Source organism: Bufo gargarizans, chromosome 2 (genome assembly GCF_014858855.1).
Source record: "Bufo gargarizans isolate SCDJY-AF-19 chromosome 2, ASM1485885v1, whole genome shotgun sequence".
In the NCBI taxonomy this organism is placed as follows: domain Eukaryota; kingdom Metazoa; phylum Chordata; class Amphibia; order Anura; family Bufonidae; genus Bufo; species Bufo gargarizans.
In genome coordinates, this window is record NC_058081.1 from 406910391 (window position 1) to 406932552 (window position 22162).

Consider the following 22162-nt stretch of genomic DNA (forward strand, 5'->3'; position numbering starts at 1 on the left):
TACCCCGACATGTCAGAGCTGCTGCATAAAGTGCGGGCCGTCTGTTCGCGCTTCCGGCGTTCACATCCTGCTGCTGCTCGCCTGTCTGCGCTACAGCGTAACTTCGGCCTTCCCGCTCACTGCCTCATATGCGACGTGCCCACCAGGTGGAACTCCACCTTGCACATGCTGGACAGACTGTGCGAGCAGCAGCAGGCTATAGTGGAGTTTCAGCTGCAGCACGCACGGGTCAGTCGCACTGCGGAACAGCACCACTTCACCACCAATGACTGGGCCTCCATGCGAGACCTGTGTGCCTTGTTGCGCTGTTTCGAGTACTCCACCAACATGGCCAGTGGCGATGACACCGTTATCAGCGTTACAATACCACTTCTATGTCTCCTTGAGAAAACACTTAGGGCGATGATGGAAGAGGAGGTGGCCCAGGAGGAGGAGGAGGAGGAAGAGGGGTTATTTTTAGCACCTTCAGGCCAGTCTCTTCAAAGTGACTCAGAGGGAGGTTTTTTGCAACAGCAGAGGCCAGGTACAAATGTGGCCAGCCAGGGCCCACTACTGGAGGACGAGGAGGACGAGGATGAGGAGGAGGTGGAGGAGGATGAGGATGAAGCATGGTCACAGCGGGGTGGCACCCAACGCAGCTCGGGCCCATCACTGGTGCGTGGCTGGGGGGAAACGCAGGACGATGACGATACGCCTCCCACAGAGGACAGCTTGTCCTTACCCCATGGCAGCCTGGCTCACATGAGAGACTACATGCTGCAGTGCCTACGCAACGACAGCAGAGTTGCCCACATTTTAACGTGTGCGGACTACTGGGTTGCCACCCTGCTGGATCCACGCTACAAAGACAATGTGCCCACCTTACTTCCTGCACTGGAGCGTGATAGGAAGATGCGCGAGTACAAGCGCATGTTGGTAGACGCGCTACTGAGAGCATTCCCAAATGTCACAGGGGAACAAGTGGAAGCCCAAGGGCAAGGCAGAGGAGGAGCAAGAGGTCGCCAAGGCAGCTTTGTCACGGCCAGCTCCTCTGAGGGCAGGGTTAGCATGGCAGAGATGTGGAAAAGTTTTGTCAACACGCCACAGCTAACTGCACCACCACCTGATACGCAACGTGTTAGCAGGAGGCAACATTTCACTAACATGGTGGAACAGTACGTGTGCACACCCCTCCACGTACTGACTGATGGTTCGGCCCCATTCAACTTCTGGGTCTCTAAATTGTCCACGTGGCCAGAGCTAGCCTTTTATGCCTTGGAGGTGCTGGCCTGCCTGGCAACCAGCGTTTTGTCTTAATGTGTATTCAGCACGGCAGGGGGCATCATTACAGACAAACGCAGCCGCCTGTCTACAGCCAATGTGGACAAGCTGACGTTCATAAAAATAAACCAGGCATGGATCCCACAGGACCTGTCCATCCCTTGTGCAGATTAGACATTAACTACCTCCCCATAACCATATATTATTGTACTCCAGGGCACTTCCTCATTCAATCCTATTTTTATTTTCATTTTACCATTATATTGCGAGGCTACCTAAAGTTGAATGAACCTCTCCTCTGTCTGGGTGCCGGGGCCTAAATATATGCCAATGGACTGTTCCAATGTTGGGTGACGTGAAGCCTGATTCTCTGCTATGACATGCAGACTGATTCTCTGCTGACATGAAGCGAGATTCTCTGTTATGGGACCTCTCTCCTCTGCCAGGGTGCTGGGCCTAAATATATGACAATGGACTGTTGCAGTGGTGGCTGACGTGAAGCCTGATTCTCTGCTATGACATGCAGACTAATTCTCTGCTGACATGAAGACAGATTTTCTGTTACGGGACCTCTCTCCTCTGCCTGTGTGCAGGGCCTAAATATATGACAATGGACTGTTGCAGTGGTGGCTGACGTGAAGCCTGATTCTCTGCTATGACATGCAGACTAATTCTCTGCTGACATGAAGCCAGATTCTCTGTTACGGGACCTCTCTCCTCTGCCTGGGTGCTGGGCCTAAATATATGCCAATGGACTGATGCACTGGTGGCTGACGTGAAGCCTGATTCTCTGCTATGATATGCAGACTGATTCTTTGCTGACATGAAGCCAGATTCTCTGTTACGGGACCTCTCTCCTCTGCCTGTGTGCAGGGCCTAAATATATGACAATGGACTGTTGCAGTGGTGGCTGACGTGAAGCCTGATTCTCTGCTATGACATGCAGACTAATTCTCTGCTGACATGAAGCCAGATTCTCTGTTATGGGACCTCTCTCCTCTGCCAGGGTGCTGGGCCTAAATATATGACAATGGACTGTTGCAGTGGTGGCTGACGTGAAGCCTGATTCTCTGCTATGACATGCAGACTAATTCTCTGCTGACATGAAGCCAGATTCTCTGTTACGGGACCTCTCTCCTCTGCCTGTGTGCAGGGCCTAAATATATGACAATGGACTGTTGCAGTGGTGGCTGACGTGAAGCCTGATTCTCTGCTATGACATGCAGACTGATTCTCTGCTGACATGAAGCCAGATTCTCTGTTACGGGACCTCTCTCCTCTGCCTGGGTGCTGGGCCTAAATATATGACAATGGACTGTTGCAGTGGTGGCTGACGTGAAACCTGATTCTCTGCTATGACATGCAGACTAATTCTCTGCTGACATGAAGACAGATTCTCTGTTACGGGACCTCTCTCCTCTGCCTGTTTGCTGGGCCTAAATATATGACAATGGACTGTTGCAATGTTGGGTGACGTGAAGCCTGATTCTCTGCTATGACATAGAGACTGATTCTCTGCTGACATGAAGCCAGATTCTCTGTTACGGGACCTCTCTACTCTGCCTGGGTGCTGGGCCTAAATATATGACAATGGACTGTTGCAGTGGTGGCTGACGTGAAGCCTGATTCTCTGCTATGACATGCAGACTGATTCTCTGCTGACATGAAGCCAGATTCTCTGTTACGGGACCTCTCTCCTCTGCCTGGGTGCTGGGCCTAAATATATGCCAATGGACTGATGCACTGGTGGCTGACATGAAGCCTGATTCTCTGCTATGACATGCACACTAATTCTCTGCTGACATGAAGACAGATTCTCTGTTACGGGACCTCTCAACTCTGCCTGTGTGCTGGGCCTAAATATATGCCAATGGACTGTTGCACTGGTAGCTGACGTGAAGCCTGATTCTCTGCTATGACATGCAGACTAATTCTCTGCTGACATGAAGCCAGATTCTCTGTTACGGGACCTCTCTCCTCTGCCTGGGTGCTGGGCCTAAATATATGCCAATGGACTGATGCACTGGTGGCTGACGTGAAGCCTGATTCTCTGCTATGATATGAAGGCTGATTCTCTGCTGACATGAAGCCAGATTGTCTGTTACGGGACCTCTCTCCTCTGCCTGGGTGCTGGGCCTAAATATCTGACAATGGACTGTTGCATTGGTGGCTGACGTGAAGCCTGATTCTCTGCTATGACATGAAGACTGATTCTCTGCTGACATGAAGCCAGATTCTCTGTTACGGGACCTCTCTCCTCTGCCTGGGTGCCGGGGCCTAAATATCTGAGAATGGACTGCTCCAGTGGTGGGTGACGTGAAGCCAGATTCTCTGCTATGGGACCTCTCTCCAATTGATTTTGGTTAATTTTTATTTATTTAATTTTTATTTTAATTCATTTCCCTATTCACATTTGTTTGCAGGGGATTTACCTACATGTTGCTGCCTTTTGCAGCCCTCTAGCCCTTTCAATGGGGTTCGGTTACGGGACGAAGTTCGGATCGGGTTCGGATCCCGAACCCGAACATTTTCGGGAAGTTCGGCCGAACTTCTCGAACCCGAACATCCAGGTGTCCGCTCAACTCTAGTGCTGAGAAAGGTGTACCAAAGAGCACTCACTTCTGACCGCACAGGTTTATTGCATCCGAATGGACCTCGTAGTGAAAAAAAATTTGATACGCCTGATTGGCACATATGACAGTGGGGCGGAGGAGATCAAAAGAATTTTGATGAGACATTGGGGAACCCTTTTGCTGGACTCTGATATAGCTAAAGTGGTGACCCACAATCCTTAAGTAACTTACCGCAGAGGATGAAATATACGGGATCATATGGTACATAGCCCCTATTCCTGGACAACTACAGCACCAACAAACTGGTTGAGACCACCTAGTGGCTCGTACCATTGTAGTGGCTGTATTGCATGCCCGTATATTAGGCAGGGCCATACTTTTAGGAGCCATGTGACCCACAAAACAGATGAGATTAAACAGTTTGTGAATTGCCACACAAGAGGGGTAATATACTGGGCACAATGTGGTTGTGGCCTGGAATATGTGGTCAAGACAAGACGGGAGCTGCGCAGGAGGATAGGGGAACACCTGGGGGATCTACGCCAAGAAGTCCAGCTGCCGGGTCAGCAGGAAGCATATCGCTAGGCCTGCAATCTTGGGAACATGTCTACTGACCGCCTCTCCTAAGATAAGTATTCTCTTTGCTTGAAATCGCCCAATGTAGTTTTGCCATATTTGTGCACCGCCAATACACTGGGCGGTTGTGAACTGACAATAATATCAAAACAGTTATCGTCACTGGTTTCTGTGTGCTTTTTTGCTACGCTTGTGTTGACCCCCTCCTCTGGAGGGATGGTCTCCTTTTGCTGTTAATACCAATGTGTCAAGGCCCCTGATGAACTGGAAAGACCAGAGAAACGCGTCGGGTAGTTTTATGGTGAATTTGAGGTGTAGACTCCAGCATTTATTCATACAACTGAATATGGGTGTTCACATGGCCTGTGACGCCTGAGTTCTTGGACATGCAGGACGCACAGTTTTTTTCTATTTCAAGTATTGTGTTAGAATGGTTGTGTCCCAGGGACCTGGGTACACAACACCTGGCACAGGTGGGTTTGTGACTTAGAGTATCCTACCCCCCTCTTCCCTTCATCTTCAGGACGAAGCTGGGCAGTCACTGCACTGTTCAGGGAAGCTTATAGGGACGGCATAGGAGTTATGCTGTGGTTAGGATAGGGATTCTATATTTAGGATGCATAACAGGGGCAGAGACCCAGCAGCCCCTTTCCCCCTATCCCCTTCTTAGACTACAACAAACCCACCAAAATTGGGGGTAAGTTGTACCCTGCTCATTTAAATTGCATTTGCACTTATTTACCTATGGGCGTTTAATGTATTATTAAAAGTTATGTTTTAAAGGTAACCCACTTTCTTCTTGGTTTATGTGATGTAATTATTAGGGTACCTGAATAGATATCAAGGAATACCATTATTCTGAAAAGTTCTTGTGCTAAATAACAACATTGACCTACAGAAGATTGCAGACACATTGCAGACATACTTGTGTGTACTTTGTGTCTTTATTCCATGTCCAGGAAAAACACTTTTAGGCTTCTTGCCCATAAATGTAAGGGCTCCATGCCTGTGCTGCGGACAGCATACGGCGGTTCCACAATACACTGGTCGCCAGCCTTGTGCACTTGAATGGGTCCGCAAATCCGGAGATGTGGTGTTGAATGGAAGCATGTAACGGAAGCACTATTTTTATTTATTTTTTTAAATTAGGGTACACTCCAAAAGAGTGTAAAAATATCCAAAATACAAGAATGAGCAATTGCGCTGTAGTATAACAATGGCTGGTTAAGGCCGGTATACATGTCTATTCTGCACAAGATACGGACAAGTCCCGTGGGATACATGCCTGGTTCATTTTAATGAAAGTGAGCTTGTCCACATTGGCTGTGGACAGGCGGCTGTGCTTGTCTGTGATAACGGCACCTGCCGTGCTAAACACACATTCAGATAATACACTGGCTGCAGGGCAGGCCAGCACCTCCAAGGCGTGAAGGGCAAGCTCAGGACCAATTTGGAGACCCAAAAGTTGAAGGGGGCAGACCCGTCATTCAGTACGTGTAGGCGTGTGCACACATACTGCTCCACAATATTGCTGAAATGCTGCCTCCTGCTAAGACGTTCCATATCAGCTGGTGGTGCCGGTTGTTGTGGCGTGCTGACAAAGCTTTTCCACATTTCGGCCAGCTGCATTGGCAACCTCTTCCTCCTCCTCTGCCTTCACCTTGTGCTTCCACTGTGCCCCCGCTGTCAGGGGGAATGCCACTAGCAGCGAGTCTACCAGCTTGCGCTTATACTGGTGCATCTTACAATCACGCTCCAGTGAAGGAATTTAGAACTGTACATTGTCCTTGTAATGAGGATTCAGCAGTGTGGCCACCCAGTAATAAGCACAAGATAGAATGTGGGCAACTCGGTGGTCGTTGCAGAGACACTGCAGTATGTAATCGCTCATGTGTGCCAGGCTGCCCAGAGACAACATAAAGCTGTCCTCTGTGGGAGGTGTATTGTCTGTGTCCTCTGTATCCCCCCAGCCATGCACCGGTGATGGCCTTGAGCTGGTCTGGGTGCCACCCTGCTGTGAACATGGTTCAACCTCTTCAATCTCCTCATCCTCCACCTCGTCATCCTCCAGAACTATGCCCTGGCTGGACAATTGTGTACCTGGCATTTGTGGGTGCAGGAACCCACCCTCGGAGCCACTTGTGAATGACTGGCCGGAAACCCTATGAAGTGATCCCTCTTCTTCCTCCATCGCCAGCAGGGTTTTTTCAAGGAGGCATAAAACTGGGATAGTAATGCTGAGAATGGTCTTATCAGCACTGGCCATGTTGGTGGAGTACTCGAAAACAGCGCAACAAGGAACACAGGTCTCGCATGGTGGCCCAGTCATTGGTGGTGAAGTGGTGCTGTTCCACAGAGCGACTCACCCATGCGTGCTGCAGCTGAAACTCCACTATGGCCTGCTGCTGCTTGCACAGTCTGTCCAGCATGTGCAAGGTGTAGTTCCACCTTGTGGGCACGTCGCAAATGAGGCGGTGAGAGGGAAGGCCGAAGTTACGCTGTAGCGCAGACAGGCGAGCAGCGGCAGAGTGAGAACACCGAAAGCGTGCACAGACGGCCCGCACTTGATACAGCAGCTATGACATATCGGGGCAATTTTTAAGGAATCTCTGCAGACAAGGCCACATTTTAAGTATTTATAGGTGTGTTTTTTTATAGCAGAATAGAACAACAGTATCTAAAAGGTGTATCTCACAATGACATATGCAGCAAAGACTGCAAAATTAAGATTTTTGCCCTAAATGTGTGTTTTAAAAAAAAGCAGAATAGAACAACAGTATATAAAAGGTTTATCTTACAATGAGATATGCAGCAAAGGCTGCAAAATTAAGATTTTTGCCCTACATGAGTGTTTTTTTTTAAATAGCAAAATAGAACAACAGTATCTGAAGGGTGTATCTCATAATGATATATGCAGCAAAGGCTGCAAAATTATAATTTTTTGCCCAAAATGGTTGTTTTTTTTTAAATAGCAGAATCGAACAACAGTATCTAAAGGGTGTATCTCACACTGACAGATGCAGACAAGGCTGCAAAATGATAATTTTTGCCCTAAATGTGTGGGTTTCTTTTTATACCAGAATATGACAACAGAATATAATGCTTGAATTTCACACGTGCATATGCAAACAAGGCCGCAAATTAAGTATTTTGCCCAAAATGGGTGTTTTTTTTAAATACCAGAATAGCACAGCAGTATCTAAAGCGTGTATCTCACACTGACAAATCCAGACAAGGCCACAAATTAAGTATTTTGCCCTACATGGGTGTTTTTTAAAAGCCAGAAAATGATGGCTATATTTCTAGCTTAAATTGCACAGTGACTAATGCGGCAGAGGCACCAGATGGAGGGTATTGCCAAAATGGGTGTTTTTTAAAACCTACTTTGCCCAAAATTGGTGTGCTTTTTTTTTACTAACAGAATATGACAGCAGTATGTAACACTTGAATCTCACACGTACAGATGCAGCAAGGACTGTAAAATTAAGTATTTTGACCAAAAAGGGTTTTTTTTAAAACCCAGAAAATTATAGCTGTGTTTCTAGCTTAAATTGCACACTGACTATTGCGGCAGAGGCCCTAGATGGAGGTAATTGCCAAATATGATTGTTTTTTCAAAGCCAGAAAATTATTGAAGTATTTCAAGCTTGTTTTAACAGTAACAGATGCAGCAAAGGCTGCAATATTAAGTAATTTGCCTAAAAAGGGAGTTTTGTTATATAACAGAATATGACAGCAGTATATAAAGATTAAATTTCACACGTACAGGTGCAGCAAGGGCAATACAATTGATTATTTTGCCCAAAAATTGTTTTTTTTTAAATCCAGAAAATGATAACTGTTTTTCCAGCTTAACCGCCTCCGGACCGCCTAATGCAGATGTGCGGTCCGGAGGCGGCAGCCCTGCGCAGAGTGACGCATATACGCGTCATCTCGCGAGGGCCGAGATTTCCTGTGAACGCGCGCACACAGGCGCGCGCGCTCACAGGAACAGAAGGTAAGCGAGTGGATCTCCAGCCTGCCAGCAGCGATCGCTCGCTGGCAGGCTGGAGATGTTATTTTTTTAACCCCTAACAGGTATATTAGACACTGTTTTGATAATAGCGTCTAATATATCTGCTACCTGGTCCTCTGGTGGTCCCTTTTGTTTGGATCGACCACCAGAGGACACAGGTAGCTGTGTAAAGTAGCACCCACCACTACACTACACTACACTCCCCCCCCTGTCACTTATTAACCCCTTATAAACCCCTGATCACCCATGATAACCTCATATAGACTCCCTGATCACCCCCCTGTCATTGATCACCCCCCTGTCATTGATCACCCCCCTGTAAGGCTCCGTTCAGATGTCCGTATGATTTTTACAGATCCACGGATACATGGATCGGGTCCGCAAAACACATACGGACGCCTGAATGGAGCCTTACAGGGGGGTGATCAATGACAAGGAGGTGATCACGCATATAGACTTCCTGATCACCCCCCTGTCATTGATCACCCCCCTGTCATTGATCAGCCCCCTGTAAGGCTCCATTCAGATGTCCGTATGATTTTTACAGATCCACGGATACATGGATCGAATCCGCAAAACACATACGGACGTCTGAATGGAGCCTTACAGGGGGGTGATCAATGACAGGCGGGTGATCACCCATATAGACTCCCTGATCACCCCCTGTCATTGATCACCCCCCTGTAAGGCTCCATTCAGATGTCCGCATGATTTTTACGGATCCACGGATACGTGGATCGGATCCGCAAAACACATACGGACGTCTGAATGGAGCCTTACAGGGGGGTGATCAATGACAGGCAGGTGATCACCCATATAGATTCCCTGATCACCCCCTGTCATTGATCACCCCCCTGTCATTGATCACCCCCCTGTAAGGCTCCGTTCAGACGTCCGTATGATTTTTACAGATACACGGATACATGGATCGGATCCGCAAAACGCATATGGACATCTGAATGGAGCCTTACAGGGGGGTGATTAATGACAGGCGGGTGATCACCCATATAGACTCCCTGATCACTCCCCTGTCATTGATCACCCCCCTGTCATTGATCACCCCCCCTGTAAGGCTCCGTTCAGATGTCCGTATGATTTTTACAGATCCACGGATACATGGATCGGATCCGCAAAACACATACGGACGTCTGAATGGAGCCTTACAGGGGGTGATCAATGACAAGGAGGTGATCACGCATATAGACTTCCTGATCACCCCCCCTGTCAGTGATCACCCCCCCTGTCATTGATCACCCCCCTGTAAGGCTCCATTATGACGTCCGTATGCGTTTTGCGGATCCGATCCATCTATCCGTGGATCCGTAAAAATCATACAGACGTCTGAATGGAGCCTTACAGGGCGGAAATTATTATTTTTTTTTTTTCTTACTAAGTCTCATATTCCACTAACTTGTGTCAAAAAATAAATTCTCACATGAACTCACCATACCCCTCACGGAATCCAAATGCGTAAATTTTTTTTGACATTTATATTCCAGACTTCTTCTCACGCTTTAGGGCCCCTAAAATGCCAGGGCAGTATAAATACCCCACATGTGACCCCATTTCGGAAAGAAGACACCCCAAGGTATTCCGTGAGGGGCATATTGAGTCCATGAAAGATTGAAATTTTTGTCCCAAGTTAGCGGAAAGGGAGACTTTGTGAGAAAAATAAATAAATCAATTTCCGCTAACTTGTGCCCAAAAAAATAAAAATTCTATGAACTCGCCATGCCCCTCATTGAATACCTTGGGGTGTCTTCTTTCCAAAATGGGGTCACATGTGGGGTATTTATACTGCGCTGGCTTTTTAGGGGCCCGAAAGCGTGAGAAGAAGTCTGGGATCCAAATGTCTAAAAATGCCCTCCTAAAAGAAATTTGGGCCGCTTTGCGCATCTAGGCTGCAAAAAAGTGTCACACATGTGGTATCGCCGTACTCAGGAGAAGTTGGGCAATGTGTTTTGGGGTGTCATTTTACATTTACCCATGCTGGGTGAGAGAAATATCTTGGTCAAATGCCAACTTTGTATAAAAAAAATTGGAAAAGTTGTCTTTTGCCAAGATATTTCTCTCACCCAGCATGGTTATATGTAAAATGACACCCCAAAACACATTCCCCAACTTCTCCTGAGTACGGCGATACCAGATGTTTGACACTTTTTTGCCGCCTAGGTGGGCAAAGGGGCACACATTCCAAAGAGCACCTTTCGGATTTCACCGGTCATTTTTTACACATTTTGATTTCAAACTACTTACCACACATTAGGGCCCCTAGAATACCAGGGCAGTATAACTACCCCACAAGTGACCCTATTTTGGAAAGAAGACACCCCAAAGTATTCCGTTAGGGGCAAGGCGAGTTCCTAGAATTTTTTTATTTTCTGTCACAAGTTAGCGGAAAATGAAAGAAAAAATAAATAAATAAAAAATCATCAAAGTCTCATATTCCACTAACTTGTGACAAAAAATAAAAAATTCTAGGAACTCCCCATGCCCCTCACGGAATACCTTGGGGTGTCTTATTTCCAAAATGGGGTCACTTTTGGCGTAGTTATACTGCCCTGGCAATTTAGGGGTCCAAATGTGTGAGAAGTACTTTGCAATCAAAATGTGTAAAAAATGGCCTGCGAAATCCGAAAGGTGCACTTTGGAATATGTGCCCCTTGCCCACCTTGGCTGCTAAAAAGTGTCACACATGTGGTAATGACGTACTCAGAAGAAGCTGGGGAATGTGTTTTGGGGTGTCATTTTACATATACCCATGCTGGGTGAGTTAAATATCTTGGTCAAATGCCAACTTTGTATAAAAAAAATTGAAAAGTTGTCTTTTGCCAAGATATTTCTCTCACCCAGCATGGTTGTATGTAAAATGACACCCCAAAACACATTCCCCTACTTCTCCTGAGTATGGCGATACCAGATGTATGACACTTTTTTGCGGCCGAGGTGGGCAAAGGGGCACATATTCCAAAGTGCACCTTTCGGATTTCGCAGGCCATTTTTTACACATTTTGATTGCAAAGTACTTCTCACACATTTGGGCCCCTAAATTGCCAGAGCAGTATAACTACGCCACAAGTGACCCCATTTTGGAAAGAAGACACCTCAAGGTATTCCGTCAGGGGCATGGCGAGTTCCTAGAATTTTTTATTTTCTGTTGCAAGTTAGTGTAATATGAGACTTTGTAAGGAAAAAAAAAAATCATCATTTTCCGCTAACTTGTGACAAAAAAAAAAATTCTAGGAACTCGCCGTGCCCCTCACGGAATACCTTGGGGTGTCTTCTTTCCAAAATGGGGTCACTTGTGGGGTAGTTATACTGCCCTGGCAATTTAGGGGCCCTAATGTGTGAGAAGTACTTTGCAATCAAAATGTGTAAAAAATGGCCTGCGAAATCCGAAAGGTGCACTTTGGAATATGTGCCCCTTTGCCCACCTTGGCTGCAAAAAAGTGTCACACATCTGGTATCGCCGTACTCAGGAGAAGTTGGGAAATGTGTTTTGGGGTGTCATTTTACATATACCCATGCTGGGTGAGAAAAATATCTTGGTCAAATGCCAACTTTGTATAAAAAAATTGGAAAAGTTGTCTTTTGCCAAGATATTTCTCTCACCCAGCATGGTTATATGTAAAATTACACCCCAAAACACATTGCCCTACTTCTCCTGAGTAGGGCGATACCAGATGTGTGACACTTTTTTGCAGCCAAGGTGGGCAAAGGGGCACACATTCCAAAGTGCACCTTTCGGATTTCGCAGGCCATTTTTTACACATTTAAAAAAAAAAAAAAAAAAAAAAGAAATCATCATTTTCCGCTAACTTGTGACAAAAAATAAAAAGTTCTATGAACTCACTATGCCCATCAGCGAATACCTTAGGGTGTCTACTTTCCGAAATGGGGTCATTTGTGGGGTTTTTCTACTGTTTGGGCATTGTAGAACCTCAGGAAACATGACAGGTGCTCAGAAAGTCAGAGCTGCTTCAAAAAGCGGAAATTGACATTTTTGTACCATATTAAAAAGAAGTAGAATGGGCACTCATATATCTAAATCACAAGGTAGGCAAAGCGACTCAAATGATATATTAATTTATTAATAGCGATAAGTTGAACAAATTTATATGAACAATACACAGTAATATTGTACCCTAAACAGAACTAAGTTCCCGAAATCAGCATAAAATGATAAAACTTGTAAAATTAATAAAATAAAATAAGCATACAACTGTCCACTGTTATAGCTGATAAAAAAATCAAAGTATCCAATCCAGTGTTAGTAGGTCCAGTCTAACATTAGCAGATGTAACACAGTACTTTTGTCTTCTATTATCTACAACAGTGGTTGACAGCAAATATATCTCCAGAAAAGGATAAATAGATAAATGGATCAGTGAGTGAATAAATAAATAAATACATAAATAATAAGTGCACAGTGACTAATGGTGACCAATGGGTAAAATGCAGCATAAAATGTTACATAAAATCCACTGGATCAACAATATATAATTGAAAAAACAATTGGTGAGATAATGTGTATAAATAAATAAATATGTATATATTTCTGAAGAATCAATAAAGTGGCTGTATCCCACTGATGCCGCAGTGTTTCTTTAATGGTAGGACATGTGACCTAAATCCTGGCTTGGTCCGTACAATTGTCCACAAATGTATTCAATTTGAGCAGATATCTGCCTGAATAGGCTGTATGTTTGAACAACCGCAATATACGCGGCAGGATACTTGAGCAATGGTATAGATATGTCCAGCAATATTACGCAATATTCAATCAGCAAATCAAGATGTTTGGGCAGCAATATACATATATCCAGCAGTATTATGGAGCTGAATGGCTCTTACTCACATATCGTCCTATTCCCACCGTGGCGTCCCACGTGGTGTAGATGCAAACAGGACTTGCCTTTGGATAACACAGCTGAATTAGCTGCTGACGATGCTGTATCCACCCGGCTGTGAGCAGAAGTGCTGGCTGTGTCACGCTGCAGATCCACATCCAATGTCTTTGCTTGAGGTAGATAGATATTCTGCCTCTTTGGATCGATGATAATAGTCCTTTTAGAAAGCGCTTTAAATCCAATAACGTACAAAGTTGTTGCCGGTGTGTTGTCAGATCCAATTGCTCCTGGCAATACTGCTGGATATATGTATATTGCTGCCCAAACATCTTGATTTGCTGATTGAATATTGCGTAATATTGCTGGACATATCTATACCATTGCTCAAGTATCCTGCCGCGTATATTGCGGTTGTTCAAACATACAGCCTATTCAGGCAGATATCTGCTCAAATTGAATACATTTGTGGACAATTGTACGGACCAAGCCAGGATTTAGGTCACATGTCCTACCATTAAAGAAACACTGCGGCATCAGTGGGATACAGCCACTTTATTGATTCTTCAGAAATATATACATATTTATTTATTTATACACATTATCTCACCAATTGTTTTTTCAATTATATATTGTTGATCCAGTGGATTTTATGTAACATTTTATGCTGCATTTTACCCATTGGTCACCATTAGTCACTGTGCACTTATTATTTATGTATTTATTTATTTATTCACTCACTGATCCATTTATCAATTTATCCTTTTCTGGAGATATATTTGCTGTCAACCACTGTTGTAGATAATAGAAGACAAAGTACTGTGTTACATCTGCTAATGTTAGACTGGACCTACTAACACTGGATTGGATACTTTGATTTTTTATCAGCTATAACAGTGGACAGTTGTATGCTTATTTTATTTTATTAATTTTACAAGTTTTATCATTTTATGCTGATTTCGGGAACTTAGTTCTGTTTAGGGTACAATATTACTGTGTATTGTTCATATAAATTTGTTCAACTTATCGCTATTAATAAATTAATATATCATTTGAGTCGCTTTGCCTACCTTGTGATTTAGATATATGAGTGCCCATTCTACTTCTTTTTAATATTATTGTTCTTGGTGATTGGGTACAACATTTGTTTTGGTGCACCTTGCCATCCTAAACCAGAGGTGAGCCGTCCTTTATCCCTTTTATCACTAATTTTTGTACCATAGTTTGTAAACGTTATAACTTTTACCCAAACCAATTTTTTTTGCCCAAACATTTTTTTTTTATCAAAGACATGTAGAACAATAAATTTAGCGAAAAATTTATATATGGATGTCTTTTTTTTGCAAAACTTTACAGCTGAAAGTGAAAAATGTCGTTTTTTTTGCAAAAAAATTGTTACATTTCGATTAATAACAAAAAAAGTAAAAATATCAGCAGCAATGAAATACCACCAAATGAAAGCTCTATTAGTGAGAAGAAAAGGAGGTAAAATTCATTTGGGTGGTAAGTTGCATGACCGAGCGATAAACGGTGAAAGTAGTGTAGTGCAGAAGTGCAAAAAGTGGCCTGGTCATTAAGGGGGTTTCAGCTAGCGGGGTTGAAGTGGTTAAATTGCACACTGACTAATGAAGCAGAGGCCCAAGATGGAGGTTCTTGCCAAATATGATTGTTTTTTCAAAGCCAGAAAATTATTGAAGTATTTCAAGCTTGTTTTAACAATAACAGATGCAGCAAAGGCTGCAATATTAAGTACTTTTCCCAAAAAGGGAGTTTTTATTTATTTATTACAGAATATGATAGCAGTATATAGCGCTTGAATTTCACACGTACAGATGCAGCAAGGGCTGTAAAATGGAGTATTTTACCAAAAAAGGGTGTTTTTTAAAACCCAGAAAATTATAACAGCTTTTCCAGCTTAAATTGCACGCTGACTAATGTGGTAGAGGCCCAAAATTGAGTTTCTTTCCAAAAATGGTTGTTTTTTCAAAGCTAGAAAAATTAAGTATTTCAAGCTTGTTTTAACAATAATAGATGCAGCACAGACTGCAATATTAAGTACTTTGCCCAAAATGGGAGTTTTTTTAATAGCAGAATATGACAGAAGTATATAACGCTTGAATTTTGCACGTACATATTGTAAGGGATCACCTTTTCTTCGGGGGTCATTCTCGCAAAGATCTTCATCGACCACAGGGTTAGTGGCCAAACATTGCTTTTATTTGGCACCTCAGCAAAACCAAAACAAACAATACAAATAAAACACCTGCCCGGCTGGGCTCTAACTAAACATGAGGGCTCCCTACCTCACCGAAAGCCCCGTTCACACACGGGAAGAACTTGCGGCTTTTCCCAGCCTAACAATCCAGCACTTCCAGGCTGTAACAAAGTCCAGTAGCTTTTGGGGGATCGTGGCCCAGAAGTCCTCCTGACTCTGGCCTAGCGACTGTCGATTGCAAGACCTCGCAGAGTCCCCCAAAGTTCAGGCTAACACCTAGCCCCGTGGCCCCTAAGCCAGCTCGGCTGAGCCCTCTTGTACAGAGCCTTCCCAGGCCTTTGCTGCACACAGACTCTTCCTCCTCCTAACAGTCTGGACTGGGCTCTTATCCCAGACTGATTGTTCCTCCTGGAGCGGCCTACGACCTAGCAGCCGTGAGGCCTGTCATTGCCTCATATATCCACTCTTTGTTCAAGCCCGTAGGGGTGAACACTAGCAACAAACCCAGATGCTTGTGAGAGGGCATCTACCTGGCCTACAGTCTTCCCTTTATTCTGCCAGACCTAGTACAACAGTGCTTGGTTTGTCACGAACACAAGTTTATTATGGAGTAGATCATATCTATGGGACTTTCTTCCCCAACTCATGAGCAGGTACTCTCTTTCACGAGCGAGGATGTTACGCCTTTGCACCTGTGGCCTCTCTTTTCTTTCTTTTTCTCTCCACATTTGGCCTTCGGCCTCTGGAACTTCTCTCAGAAGATGTTTTTATATGATTTGCAAGCTCTCTTTTTTGATTCTCGGGCTTCTGTACATGCTCCTCATGTCCTTTCTTGAACTGCTGCAACTCTTGACTGAACGGTTTCAGTTCATGGTTGTGTCTCGAGCCTTTCTCCTTCAGCAGAGCAGGCTTGTCCCCGCACAAGCACATCTTCCATCTTCCCAGCTGTGGTTTCCCCCACTTTGGCAGCAGTTTCAGAGACCTCTGCTTCTTTAGTGGCTTCTTCCACATCAGTAGCCACTCCTTCGGTCTCTGCAGCACATGTCCCCCAACATCTCAGCCTTAACTTCTTCAGCCTTTGTTTCCTTGGACCCGGCATCATATACTTGCCCTTTTAAGTCATTCTCCTCTTTCTCCAGATGCTCACCCAGGACACTGTTCTCCTTTTGGGAGGAATTCGGGAGAGCCAGCCCACAGTAGTAGACAGGATCTGCATATTGGTCGTCCATCTCATATTTCTTCCCCAGCAGGCTGCTGGCTACTTGGAAGACCATGTAGGTGAAGGGGACGTCTTTTGCAACCTGGTCCTGGTTACACACTGTCATGAGACTCTTGGCCTCTGCATCCACATCAGCCCCATAACGGGTTCAGCAGAAATACCTTCCATCTTCTCTGCCTCGGTCAGTACTACAGCGCCATCATCTCCAGACCGCCTCTTAACAGGTTCTGGCTTAGACCTCATGACGTCCTTCAGAGGACTCTCCTCTTCAGGTTTCTCATTTTCCACCTGCTGCTCGAGAGCACGCTTAGACTTCTTCAACTCATAGACGTTCTTCCTGACGTCATCTTTTGAGCTCATGAGATCTTCCATCTCTGCTCTGAGTTGCCTGTTCAGCCTCTTAAATTCATCTCGCTCCTCAAGTACTTCTTCAAGAGCTCTGGCCAAGGAGAGGGCCTTGGTCGCCTTCTCTCGAGCATCGGTCTCCGCTTGGTCATGTTCTTCGGCATATCTGGCCGAGGTGGTTTTCTCTTCAGCCAGGAGCTTGTCCAACATCTTCTGTTTCTTCTCCAATTTAGACACAATTTGTTTATGGTGGTCCAGGTCTACCATCCAATCACAACTCTTGATCAAGTTGAGCCATCCTGGCTTCCAAATGTCTTTTCTCCTCCAAGAGAGCAGATTTTTCTGAGACGCTGTTTAGAACCTCATCAGCCAGCTCGTCTCTTTCGTGCTCTGCATGAAGTCTGGATCGCTAAGAAGCTGCAAGTTGCTCTTGAAGTTGGAGAATTTCCACTTCTATTAGTGACTCTAGTTCCTTCAGTTCATTCATCTCTTTCTATGACTCCTCTGGAGATTCCTGCAGTTGCTCTGCGAGAACTGCTAGCCCCATCTCTAGTGTATCTAGGGACTGTGCAGAGCAAGCGAAAACATCTTCAAGTTTGTAGCTGTACTGTCCTGTCAGGTCATCTCCAATTGTCTGGATATGAGCTTCAGACACTAGGCTGTCACCGGACTGAACTCTCGTCTTGTCAGATATAACTGTCATCTGGTTGCTACTAGTAACCACTTTAGTTTTGCTGGGTCTTGACATGGTAACCTCACTCTCGGAGTTCTTAACTGTCTAGGCACATACGCCACTTATACTGCTTGTGACATTATTAACCCTGACCTCTAGGGGCACCCATGAGTCAATCCCCTCCTGGGACATTTTATTAATCATAGAAACCTGTGATGACTGCACATCCACCTCTGGTAAGTGTGGTACACCCACTAGCTCCGCCACATTGTCTACAATGGGGTCTCCTAGCAGTGTTTCTTCAACATTTATCAACACTTTTATATCAAACGCATGTTTACCAACAGGGGGAGCATTTTCCCCAATCACAGCCTGCAAAGGAAAAGGCATGTCATTATTATCACATATTTCACTTGACATCACATTTCCATTATGCATTTCAGAAAACATGGTACCATCACTTTGCACCTTATCTGCACCCTTGTTCTCAATGTGCAGCTCCTTCACATTATCATTTAAAGGGACAGGTACAGGGTCTGCAGGAGTTTTGTCACTCTCTGCAGAAGTGTCTCCATTACTTAAAGGATAACTGTCACACTTAGACCCTAATTTAATTTTTTTGTAGTTACTTATAACAAGTTGTTACCAGTAATAAGTTACTATTTGACTGACTTACCCTATATTTAATAAGATTCAGCTCTTAGTAACCAGTCTGCATAAAACTGCAATTTCACTATTCAGTTAAGATGGCCGCCACTGCCCTCACCCTGAGGCTAATCCCGCCTGCCCTCACTAGCCAGTAACAAAACTCTAACTAAACATGAGGACTCCCTACCTCACTGAAAGCCCTGTTCACACACGGGAAGAACATGTGGATTTTCCCAGCCTAACAATCCAGCACTTCCAGGCTGTAACAAAGTCCAGTACCTTTTGGGGGATTGTGGCCCAGATGTCCTCCTGACTCTGGCCTAGCGACCGTCGATTGACAGTGAAGAATGGGAAACTCCTGCCATATTTCTCCCCTAGCAGCCGTGAGGCCTGTCATTGCCTCACTATATGCAGCAAGTGCTGTAAAATTGAGTATTTTGCCCAAAAAGGGTGATTTTTTTAAACCCAGAAAATTGTAGCTGTATTTCTAGCTTAAATTGCACACTGACTAATGTGGCAGAGGCCCAAGATGGAGGTTATTTCCAAAAATGGGTGTTTTTTAAAAGCCAGCAAATTATTGAAGTATTTCAAGCTTGTTTTAACAATAATAGATGCAGCAAAGGCTGTAATACTAATTACTTGTCCCAAAAAGGGAGTTTTTTTAAATAACAGAATATGACAGCAGTGTATAACGCTTGAACTTCACATGTACATATGCAGCAAGGGCTGTAAAATTGAGTATTTTGCCCAAAAAGGGTGATTTTTAAAACCCAGAAAATTGTAGCTGTTTTTCTAGCTTAAATTGCACACTGACTAATGCGGTAGAGGCCCAAGATGAAGGTTATTGCCAAAAATTGGTGTTTTTTAAAAGCCAGAAAATTATTGAAGTATTTCAAGCTTCTTTTAACATTAACAGATGCAGCAAAGGCTGAAATATTAAGTACTTTGCACAAAAAGAGTTTTTTAATAGCAGAATATGACATCAGTATATAACGCTTGAATTTCACATGTATAGATGCAGCAAGGGCTGTAAAATTAAGCATTTTGCCCCAAAAGGGGGCTTTATACAACCCAGAAAATTGTAGCTGTAGTTCTAGCTTAAATTGCACACTGACTAATGCAGCAGACGCCCTAGATGGAGGTTATTGCCAAAAATTGTTGTTTTTTTAAAAGTCCATTTCAAGCTTCTTTTAACAGGACTTGTTTAAGGACTGTTTCACATGAGCGGATGCCGTGCGTGACACCCGCTCGTGAATGACAGCCAAGACCCGATGAGGACAGCAGAAGCACGGAGGATTAACATGATTGATAATGCTCCGTGCCTCTCTGTGATCTCTTTACTACAAAATCACAGTGAGATAAAGTTGTCATTGTGATTTCGTAGTAAAGAGATCACAGAGAGGCACGGAGCATTATCAATCATGTTTGTGCTCCGTGCTTCTTCTGTCCGCAGCGGGTCTTGGCTCTCATTCATGCAGCGGATGTCACGCACGGCATCAGCTCGTGTGAAACAGCCCTAACAGTTATTTCCCCAAAAAGTGAGTTTTTTTAATAACAGAATATGACAGCAGTATATAATGCTTGAATTTCACACGAACAGATGCAGCAAGGGATGTAAAACTGAGTATTTTGCCCAAAATTATAGCTGTATTTCTAGCTTAAATTGCACACTGACTAGTGTGGCAGAGGCTGCAGATGTAGGGTATTGCCAAAAATGGGTATTTCAAGCTTGTTTTTTAACAAATTAAAGATGCAGCAAAGGCTGCAATATGAAATATTTTGACCAAAATGGTGTTTTTTAAAAGAGAGAAAATTATATTTTTTTTTTTTTCAGCTTAAATTGTTGAAGTATTTCAAGCTTGTTTTAACAATAACAGATGCAGAAAAGGCTGCAATATTAAGTACTTTGCCCAAAACTGGAGTTTTTTTTTAAATAACAGAATATGACAGCAGTATATAACGCTTGAATTTCACACATACAGATGTAGTAAGGGCTGTAAAATTGAATATTTTGCCCAAAAAGGGTGTATTTTAAAACCCAGAAAATTGTAGCTGCATTTCTAGCTTAAATTGCACACTGACTAATGCGGTAGAGGCCCCAGATGTAGGGTATTGCCAAAAATTTGTGTTTTTTAAAAGCCAGAAAATTATTGAAGTATTTCAAGCTTGTTTTTAACAATCACAGATGCAGCAAAGTATCACGGATGTAGTAGGGGAGAACACCAAAAGACAATCAAGAGGGAAGGGGAAAAACACTAGGCCTCACCGCTAGGGAAGGAAAAGTGTCACCACCTATAAAACCCTGCTCTTGGCCCTAACTCCTATCCGTATGGGCACATCTCGATGGTAGAGATACCCATTCACGGGAATCTAGAAAACCCTGGTGACCCTCAGATGCCCTAAAGATAATGACAGGGCAGAGACCACCCGTTCCTTCCCTGGTGAAGGAACTAGTGTCTCACTGAGGCCTATTTAACAACCTGGGGGTGGGGGGATACAAGACACCACAAGCAGAACACTTAACTTCAGAGGATGAAGGATGAACAGGACTTCAACACGAACCACACTCCAGCTTTTCCAAGACCAAATGAAGCTATCCCAAGCAAGGAGTGATGGGAGTGATGGGACAAATCAGACTAAATAGGGCGATGTAAAGGTCACATGATCCACACCTGAACAGGAGGTGTGGACATACCAGCAACACACAGACAAAGTGAAACCAAAAGAGGCTGTCAGATCACTAATGCATAGATAATCTTTCAGACCTTCTGAGACCTGTCACAGATGTGACACAAAGGCTTTAATTATTTTGCCCAAAATGGGTGTTTTTTTACTAATAAAATATAACAGCAGTATATCACACTTGAATTTCAAACGTAAAGATGCAGCAAGAGCTGTAAAATTAAGCATTTTGCCAAAAAAGAGTGTTTTTTTTTTAAAACCCTGAAAATTGGAGCTATATTTATAGCTTAAATTGCACACTGACTAATGCGGCAGAGGCCCCAGATAGAGAGTATTGCCAAACATGGGTGTTTTTTAAAACCCAGAAAATTGTTGAAGCACTTCAAGCTAGTTTTAATAATAGCAGATTCAGCAAAGGCTGCAAGATTAAGCATTTTGCCCAAAAAGGGATTTTTTTTTTAAATAAAAGAATATGACAGCAGTATATAAAGCTTGAATTTCACATGTACAGATGCAGCAAGGGCTGTAAAATTAAGTATTTTGCCCAAAAAGAGTAATTTTTTAAGCCCAGAAAATTATAGCTATATTTCTAGCTTAACCACCTGAGCCCCCCTAGCTTAAACACCCTTAATGACCAGACCACTTTTTACAATTCTGCACTACACTACTTTCACCGTTTATTGCTCGGTCATGCAACTTACCACCCAAATGAATTTTATCTCCTTTTCTTCTCACTAATAGAGCTTTCATTTGGTGGTATTTCATTGCTGATGACATTTTTACTTTTTTTGTTATTAATCAAAATTTACAGTTTTTTTTTTAAATGACATTTTTCACTTTAAGTTGTAATTTGTTTTAAAAAAAAAACGACATCTATATATACATTTTTCTCTAAATTTATTGTTCTACATGTCTTTGAAAAAAAAATGGTTTGGGTAAAAGTTATAGCGTTTACAAAGTATGGTACAAAAAATTTGAATTTCCGCTTTTTGAAGCAGCTTTGACTTTCTGAGCACCTGTCATGTTTTCTACAATGCCCAGACAGTAGAAAAACCCCAGAAATGACCCCATTTTGGAAAGTAGACACCCTAAAGTATTCGCTGATGGGC